The following is a 10,295-nucleotide window of genomic DNA, read 5'->3' as shown; positions in this document are numbered from 1 at the left end:
ATCAATTCTTCATAGAGATAGAAAAAGCAATTTACAAATTCATTTGGAATAACAAAAAACCTAGGATAGCGAGAACTATTCTCAACAATAAAAGAACCTCTGGGGGAATCACCATTCCGGACCTCAAACTGTACTACAGAGCAGTAGTGATAAAAACTGCTTGGTATTGGTACAGAGACAGAAAGGACAATCAATGGAACAGAATTGAAGACCCAGAAATGAACCCGCATACCTATGGTCACTTGATATTTGACAAGGGAGCTAAATTCATCCAGTGGAAGAAGGACAGCATTTTCAACAAGTGGTGCTGGCTCAACTGGAGGTCAACATGTAGAAGAATGCAAATTAATCCATTCTTATCTCCTTGCACAAAGCTCAACTCCAAGTGGATAAAGGACCTTCACATAAAGCCAGGTACACTGAAAATATTAGAAGAGAAGTTGGGGAAGACCCTCGAATACCTAGGCACAGGGGAAAAGTTCCTGAACAGAACACCAATGGCTTATGTTCTAAGATCAAGAATCGACAAATGGGACCTCATCAAATTGCAAAGCTTCTGTAAGGCAAAGGACACTGTCAACAAGACAAAACGGCAACCAACAGATTGGGAAAAGATCATTACCAATCCTACATCTGATAGGGGGCTAATATCTAATATTTACAAAGAACTCAAGAAATTAGACGCCAAACAACAAAATAACCCCATTAAAAAATGGGGTACAGAGCTAAACAAAGAATTCTCAACTGAGGAAACTCAAATGGCAGAGAAGCACCTTAAGAAATGCTCAACATCCTTAGTCATCAGGGAAATGCAAATCAAAACAACACTGAGATACCACCTCACACCAGTCAGAATGGCTAAGATCAAAAACTCAGGTGATAGTAGATGCTGGCGAGGATGTGAAGAAAGAGGAACACTCCTGCATTGTTGGTGGGGTTGCAAGCTGGTACAACCACTTTGGAAGTCAGTCTGGCGGTTCCTCAGAAAATTGGACATAGCACTACCTGAGGACCCAGCTATACCACTTCTGGGTATATACCCAGAAAATGCCTCAACAAATAACAAAGACATATGCTCCACTATGTTCATAGCAGCCCTATTTATAATAGCCAGAAGCTGGAAAGAACCCAGATGCCCTTCAACAGAGGAATGGATACAAAAAATGTGGTACATTTACACAATGGAATATTACTCAGCTATTAAAAATAATGAATTCGAGAAATTCTTAGGTAAATGGATGGATCTAGAAAATATCATCCTGAGTGAGGTAACCCAATCACAAAAGAACACACATGGTATTTACTCACTGATAAGCGGAGATTAGCCCAAAAGTTTGAAACAACAAAGATTCAACTACCAGAAGACACGAAGCTCATGAAGAAGAAAGAACAAGTGAGGATGCCTAGGTCTTTCTTAGAAGGAGTAACTAAATAACCAAGGGAGCAAATATGGAGACACAGTGTGGGTCAGAATCATAAGGGGGGGTTGTAGAGAGACCATTGTGTCTGGGTATTCATTCCATAGGCAGTCACCAAAAATAGACGCTGATAGGGATGTCAGGATGGGAAAGCTGACAGCAGCCTGATAAGGCTGTCTCCTTAGAGGTCTCTCAGAGTCGGACGTACCCAGAGACAGATACCCACAGCTATCCATTAATCTGATCAAAGTTCCCAATGGAGGAGTTAGAGAGTAAATTGAGGGAACCGTGAACCATACGGGCTGGTGGCCCTGTGAGGAGAGCAAGAATACCAACCAGCCAGAGCTCCCCAGGGTCTAAACCACCAGCCCAGGTGCACATAGGGAGAGACACATGACTCCAGCTGTATATGTAGAGGAGGATGGCCCTGTTGGGCATAGGTGGGAGACAAGATCATTGGTACCCTGAAGGCTGAGCACTGAGGGGGGGAATCTGAGGGTGGGGAGGGAGGCTGGGGGTAGGTGGGTAACACCTTCATAGAGGCAGGAGGAGGGGGGATGGGATAAGGGGTTCCTGGGTGGTGGGGGAATTATGGTAAGGGGATAAAATTTGAAATGTAAATATTATATCCAATAAAAGAGGGGAAAAATAGAAAAGCGGTTAGAACCAACATTCTTAATAAAATGTCAGCCCTCTTTAAAAAAAAAAAAACTATCTTGATACTAAAATTTGTTTTGAGAATTGTATATTGCAGAATGATCAGCCTTGGTGTATCTACTCAACAAGCAAGCTGGGCAGACCTGCTCAAACCTCTGAGGTCCGTGAATTCCATCTGGAGGCAGCGAAGACACAGCATCAGAGGATTGTCAACTTGCTCTCCCCCCCCCACTCCTCTTCTAATATCTCAACGCCCATAATCAGCTTGAAGAAGCTAATGATGAGTCAGCGCCCCTATTCCCTGGGCATGGGGACTAAGGTGGTAAATGTTGGGCTGTCTCCCTAGGGAAAAGTAGTGGTTTTGTAGGAATAGAGAGGATTAGCTAGGGTTTATTGCATAGCCATAACCTATTAGTAGAAATCTGTATAATTAATATCAAGATGAAGATATAAATTCTTAAATGGCACCAATTTACTTTGTTTACAAATTTTAAGGTTTTCATTGGCATGAGCTTCTTAGTGATATAAGAGTGAGATGAATATTGTTACTCTCATAGGCATTGTACCAGTATAACACACTTAGGAATACAAAGCTTAGACCCAGTCCTTCTTTAACTTTTTTAACTGATTTGAGATGGTCAGCCTGTGAGTTAAGGGACTATAGCAAATTCATGACTTGGAGTTTATTATAAGGGTGTTCTCTATGTTTTATTTAGAAATAGCTGAGTGGAGTTAACAGGCAACAGTCCAGATTACCTTACATGGATAGCTGGTTTTCAAAACATCAGAAATCATTAGAATTGACATGACAAACATTACAGTATTAATGTTCATTTTCATTAGAGACCTGTCTGCTCCTGGACAGCTTCCTATGTTAAATTCTAAGAAGAAATTGAGCATCCTTGGAGTTACTCCAGTTGTGGTGAGACAGCCACTAGGCAAGAATTGCCACTTTCCTTCTACAGACAAATTACTGTCCAGAAAAGGACACACTTGCAGAATAGTCGACTGATTATATCTGCCTAGACAGAGTAATCAGCCCTTAATAATTCTGCAGCACTAAGGTCTGTCAGATGATCCTGGGCCAGAAGGCAGAAGAACAGATGCTCCAACGTTTTGAAGTAGAGCGAGTGTCCAGGTGTTCAGAGGTCTCTATAAATTGGCTAAGTTTTAGAAGCTATGCTTTGTGCTTCCCACAATTATAGTCAACTCAGTCATTCTGGATTTCTGATGGGGTTGAAAACTTATAGCTATTTACTTTGAGAGAAAAGATCTGAGTGTATGGTCATCAGCTGACATTCATCCTAAAGCCAAGGAAAAAGCCAGGTTCAGAACTAAGTGTTTTAGTTAGGATAGATGACAGAGGTGCTGGTTAGTCAACAAAAGGATGGACTGGGTATTAGGACTATCTTGTACCTCACTGGTACAAATAGGCATAATTATGCTCTAATTGTATTTTGAGAGAAAAGTTTCCTTTTAACAGGAAGGGTGATGTGTAGGAGGAGCTAAGGTGGGAGGAGTACTGAGAGGAAGAAAAGGAGTAAGAAGAGGAGAAGAAGAAGGAGAGGAGAAGCTAGGTGATGAAAGAGAGATAGAGGGGGGAGACAGGGAAGCAGATGTTCATGTATCTCCACCAGTCAAAGATAGTTGATATATCTAGGTTGGGTAGTGGGTTACACCTCTGATTGAACAATACCAAACTTATAAAGCCTATGATTAACATTTCTTAAAAAAAATGTATAAATGCAAAATGAAAAGGGGGCATGGGATAGGGGTTTTCTAAGGGGGGGAATGGGGAAACAGGATGGTATCTGAAGTGTAAATGAAAGATCTAATAAAAAAATTATCAGATCCTAAAAAAAATATTTAATAATAATAATAATAATAATAATAATAATAATAATAATAATAAACCTTTTAAAAAAGAAGTTTCATTTTGATGACAATTTCAATTAATTCAGTTTATAGTGTGATTCAGGAGATCCAAACTTTACCAGTAAACAGAAAATTGCATTCATTTAATAAACACAATTGTTTGGACACACAAAAAAAAAATATACCTTTTTCTTAGCACTTCATGGTACCTTCTCCAAAATACACCATTGTCACAGCCCACACTGCTGCTCCAGTCTAAGGGTCAGGATCTAGCAAGAGAGAGAGTAGGGATGGAGGGGAAGAGATGCGAAGAATGGAGACAAGACAGAAGGTCTGATCAAGTCTCGTCTCTTTCATTGAAAGGAAATCCAGGGTATTTATACACTTTGCCATGTGGCTTGTAGGTGTGAATACTGTGTGCACCTTACAAGTGTAAATACTACATGGGCCTTAGAATCATAGATACCATGTGTGCCATTCAGCTGCAGGCACTAAACAGCAAAACAAGATATGAGGGAAAAACAAGATGTTTATCAGAGTGTGCTCAGCTCTTGTAGGCTGTTGAAAACAAGTCTCTTCTCAGGGTATATGGTCTGAGATGGCTGCAAAGATGATAGTCACTTTCTGCTAAGAGTCGGCTCCCAACAGACTATATAACTAGTCACAAAACAGGCTTCAACAGATTTAAAATGATTGAAATAATCCCCGGTATCCTATCAGATCACCAGGGAATAAGACTGGTTTTAATAATGACAAAAAACAATGAAAAGCCCACATACACGTGGCAACTGCACAACACTCTACTCAGTGATGACTTGATCAAGGAAGAAATAAAGAAATTAAAGATGTTTTAGAATTTAATGAAAATGAGGACATATCATACAAAAAATTTTAAGACACAATGAAAGAAGTGCTAAGAGTGAAACTCATATCTTTTAGTGCCTAAAAAAGAAACTGAAGTGAATATACATTACCAGCTTGACGATACAGCTGAAAACTCTAGAAAAAAAGAAGCAAATACACCCAAGAGAAGTAGATGGCAGGAAATAATCAAACTCAGGGCTGTAATCAACCAAGTAGAAATTAAAAAAACTATACAAATTACCAACAAAACCAGGAGCTGGTTTGTTGAGAATTCAACAAGATAAATAAACCCTTAGCCAGACTAACTGAAGGGCAGACAGACAGTATACAAATTAACAAAATTATAACTGAAAAGGGAGACACAACAACAGAAACTGTGGAAAATCAAAAAATCATCAGATCCCCCTACAATAGCCTATATGAAATAAAACTTAAAAATCTGGATAAATGGACATTTTTTAGACCTATACCAGGTACCAAAGTTAAATCAGGAGCAGATAAACCATCTAAACAGTTCCATAAACCCTTAAGGAATAGTAGCAGTCATTAACAAAAGTCCAGGACAAAATGGTTTTAGTGCAAAATTCTATCAGACCTTTCAAGAATGTGTTATACCAATTTTTTTCAAACTATTCCACAAAAAGAAACATTACCAATGTCATGCTATGAAGCCACAATTACATTAATACCTAAACCACACAAAGATGCAACAAAGAAAACTTCAGACCAATATCTGTTATAAACATAGATACAAAACTACTCAATAAAATTCTTGCAAACAAAATTCAAAAAACAGCAAAACATTCATCTATCATGATCAAGTAGCTTTATCAGAGGAATGCAGGGATGTTTCAATATTCAGAAGTCAATCAATATAATCCACTATATAAACAAACAAAAAACCAACATGATCATCTCACTAGATGCTGAAAAAGCATTTGACAAAATTCACCGTCTCTACATGTTAAAAGTTTTGAAAGATCAAGAATTAAAAGTCTATACCTTAACAGAGTACAAGCAGTATACATCAAGCCAGTAGCCAACATCAACCTAAATGTAGAAAAAGAAGCAATCCCATGAAAATCAGGGACTAGACAAGACTGCCCACTCTCTCCCTACCTATTAAATAAAGTACTGGACGACCTAGCCATAGTAATTACACAACAAATGAAAGTCAAATAGATACAAATAGAAAAGGAAGATGTGAAAATTTCACTATTTGCGGATGATATGATAGTATACTTAAGTGACCCTAAAACTTCCACCAGAGAATTCCTAAACCTGATAAACAATTTCAGCAAAGTGGCTGGATATAAAATCAAGTCAAACAAATCAGTAGCTTTCCTCTATGAGAAGGTTAAACAATCTAAGAAAGAAATTAGGGAAACTACACCCTTCACAATAGTCACAAACAATATAAAATGCCTTTGTGTGAATCTAACCAAGCAAGTGAAATATCTGCATGACAAGAACTTCAAGTCTCTGAAAAAAGAAGATGGAAAAATCTCCCATGCTCATGGATTGGCAGAATTAATATAGTAAAAATGGCTATCTTTCCAAAGTAATCTAAGGATTCAATGCAATCTCCATCAATATATCATATATCAATTCTTCATAGAAATAGAAAGAGCAATTTATTAATATATTTGGAATAAAAACAAATCACAGGATAGGGAGAATTATTTTCAACAATAAAAGAACATCTGGGGGAATCACCCTCCCTGACCTCAAGCTGTACTACAGAGCAATAGTGATAAAAACTGCATGGTATTGGTACAGAGACAGGCAGGAAGATCAAGGGAATAGAATTGAAGACCCAGAAATGAACCCAAACACCTGTGGTTATTTGATCTTTTACAAAAGAGCTAAAACCTTCCAGTGGAAAAAGAACAACGTTTTCAACCAATGGTGCTGGTTCAACTGGAGGTCAGCATGTAGAAGAACGCTCACCTGGTACAAAGCTCAAGTCCAAGTGAGTAAAGAACCTTCACATAAAACCAGATACACTGAATCTATTAGAAGGTGGGGAAGACCCTCAAATACCTGGGCACAGGGAAAAAGTTCTGAAAAGAACACCAATGGCTTATGCTCTAAGATCAGGGATTGACAAATGGGACCACATAAAATTGCAAAGCTTCTGTAAGGTAAAGGACACTGTCAATAGGACAAAATGGCAACTAACAGACTGGAAAAAGATCTGTACCAATCCTGCATCTTATAGAGGACTAATATCCAAGACATACAAAGAACTCAAGAAAATAGACTTCCGACCACCAAATAACCCTATTAAAATGGGGTACAGAGTTAACAAAGAATTCTCAACTGAGGAAACTCAAATGGCCATGACCTGCTTAAAGAAATATTCAACATCCTCAGTCATCTAAAAAATGGAAATCAAAACAATAATATTTCACCTCACACCCATCAAAATGGTTAAGATAAAAAACTCAGGTGATAGCAGATGCTGGCAAGAATGTGGAGAAAGAGGAACACTCCTCCACTCTTGGGATTGCAAGGTGGTACAACAATTCTGAAAATCAGTCTGGCAGTTCCTTAGAAAATTGGACATAACATTACATGAGAACCCAGCCATACCACTCCTGGACATATACCCAGAAGATGTTCCAACATATAAGAAGGACACAAGCTCCACTATGTTCATAGCAGCCTTATTTATAATAGCCAGAAGGTGGAAAGAACCCAGATGTTCTTCAACAAAAGAATGGATACAGAAAATGTGCTACATTTACACAATGGAGTTTTTACTCAGCTATTAAAAAGAATGAATTAGAGAAAATCTTAGGCAAATGGATGGAACTAGAAAATATCCTGAGTGAGGTAACCCAATCACAAAAGAACACACATAGGAACTCACTGATAATTGGATATTCGACCAAAACATCACAATACCCAACATACAACTCACAAACTACATGAAGCTCATGAAGGAGTAAGACCAATGTGTGGGTGCTTTGGTCCTTCTTAGAAGAAGTAACACAATGCTCATGGGAGCAAAAATGAAAGCAAAGTGTGGAACAGAACCTGAAGGAGGGGTCATCTGGAAACTGTTCTACCTTGGTAACCATGTGATGTGCAGTCACCAAAGATAGATGCTGATATGGATGTCAGGAAGTGCATGATGACAAGAGCCTGATATAGCTGTCTCCTTACAGGTATATCAGAGCCTGAAATATACAGAGGAGGATGCTCACAGCTAACCATTGTACTGATCATGGTGTTCCCAATGGTGGAGTTAGAGAGAAAACTGAAGGAGCTGAAATGGTTTGTGTCCCCATGGGGAGGGCAACAACACCAACCAACCAGAGTTCCAAAGTCAAAACCACTAGCCTGAAAGCACATCAGAAGGGACCCATGAATCCAGCTCTATATGTTTGGAGGATGGCCCTGACAGGTATAGGTGGAAAGAAGATCCATGGTGCCATGAAGGATGGACACCTAGTGTGTGGGAATTTGTGGGTGGGGAAGTGGGAGTGGGGGTGTGGGTGGGGGCACATCCTCATACAAGCAGGAAGAGTGGGGATGGGATAGGAGTTTTTTGTGTGGTGGAGAAATGGGGAAAGAGGATCACACCTGAAACATAAATAAAATATCCAACAAAAAAGGCCAGTGCTTAGAGAAAAAAATGAAAATGACTATTTAAAAGAAATTTTATCCAAGACACAAATATTTTGAGTCTATTAAATACAAATTTTAAGAGGGATAACACCACAGAATAGCATAAAACATTCATAAAATGCTCTCGTGTGGTAGGACATGTTTTCATGCCCAGCCATCAGGAGGCAGAGACAGTCATATCTCTTGAATTCAAGGCTAGCCTGGTCTACATAGTGAGTTCCATAAAGGAGATAGGACTACCTACAGAGACCCTGTCTCAAAACACAAAGCAAAACAAAATAAAGGGAAAAAACTTTTCAACGTGTCAAAATAGAAAACAGTCTTTGAAAAACAATCTATCATCTATTTATCTATTATCTATCTACTTATCTATTTATCTTTGTGTGTGTAAGTACATGGTATGATCAAGTGTACCAAAAGTGTGTGTGTTTGTGTGTGTGTCTGTGTGTATGTGTTTATGATGGCACTTATGTGGAGATTAACAAGTCCTAGTTTTTATTTTACAAGCTTCAAAGTATTATAATTCCAATAAACAACAAATTTGAAAATTGTTGAAGTGGTGTGGATGTGATTTTATTGATTCAAAATATTAAAATTTAAAACTCAAAAATGTCCAACTAGTGAGAATGATAATTGGGACCATACAAAGGTCTCAAGAGCCATAAAAATTCCAACATATCACAAAAATCTCTAGATTTGTTCATGAAACACCTAAGAATGATATTGCTTACCAATGGTTCTTTAAAAACAGGTAGGGAAGAAATACACTGTGAAAGAATTTTATCAGTGTTCATCAGTAAAAATGGGCAGAAAGTGGGTTAAAATAATGCCAACATTGCAATAATTGCCCCCAAACAGCGTTCTTTCATGTGTACAAAAGCTATCATAAATAGTAAAGAAGTTGTTCAACAAATGAAAGAACACAAAGCAGTTCACAAGCAACAGGATTGAGTGTGTAGCTTTGTCTTTGTCCCAGACCGCTGGGAGGAGAGGCTTGAATTGTGGAGATGCTGGGTTCTTTTGTGGTGCTGGTAGTGAAGTGTCACCATGTAGAAGCTGGTCCACATTATAAGGGCCAGAAAGAGCAAGTATCTTATTATGATAATGCTCAGGAATAATCCTGGGTTGGGGTACTTGAGTGGAAGACTTCCACAGTAAACATGAGAATGTCCATAATCAACATCAGTGTAGTTGGTTTTTGCTATCAGGGTCGCAATGAGTTGCACATATATGACCAAATTGATGAACCAGGAAAAACAGTGAACAGCAAAAAGTGCACATTAAAGGCTTAAGCCCATGCCCACGTAGAATTACTGGGAGTGATGGTGATGGCTTGGAACGCGCTTAGAATAGAAGTGGTAGAGATGGACATAGCCTGGGTGACTCTGTAGATATATGCAACAGCCTTGCAGCCAGCATCATCCAGAAAACTGGGTACTCCGAAGGATGACATGATATATGGTATCAATGTGAATAAGATTGCCAACATATTGACTATCATCAGGTGCAGGAAAATGGGATCAATAGGTCAGCTAAAGCGAGCTTTGACCAAGAATTTGTACACGTACAGCATGAAGAGCAAGTGAGTTCCCTATGACACCCACACAGTGCTGGGATATGAAGAAAATTCCCAAGAAGGTGTTGCTTGTAAACATCATCTCAGTCAGGCCTTCAGTGAAAATGAATCAGGTTGAAGTATAAAGCTACGTACATACTGATGTTTATGGGAAATGATAAGAAGTATTGAAGCAGGTGGACTCAAAGCAAAAATTTTTTGAGTGCTGTTATATTAAGAAGCAGAAGGTTAATGACCTGAAAGGCAAACTTGCACTATTATTATAAAGA

General features: G+C 38.6%; 1 pseudogene; it reads right to left on the bottom strand.

The window, feature by feature from the left end:
* Positions 1-9,191: 9,191 nt before the first annotated feature.
* Positions 9,192-10,108, bottom strand: LOC143440229 (vomeronasal type-1 receptor 4-like; annotated as a pseudogene).
* Positions 10,109-10,295: the final 187 nt, after the last annotated feature.

The sequence above is a fragment of the Arvicanthis niloticus genome, chromosome 29 (assembly GCF_011762505.2).
Source record: "Arvicanthis niloticus isolate mArvNil1 chromosome 29, mArvNil1.pat.X, whole genome shotgun sequence".
Lineage (NCBI taxonomy): Eukaryota > Metazoa > Chordata > Mammalia > Rodentia > Muridae > Arvicanthis > Arvicanthis niloticus.
This window is presented reverse-complemented; position numbering and strand designations above follow the sequence as displayed.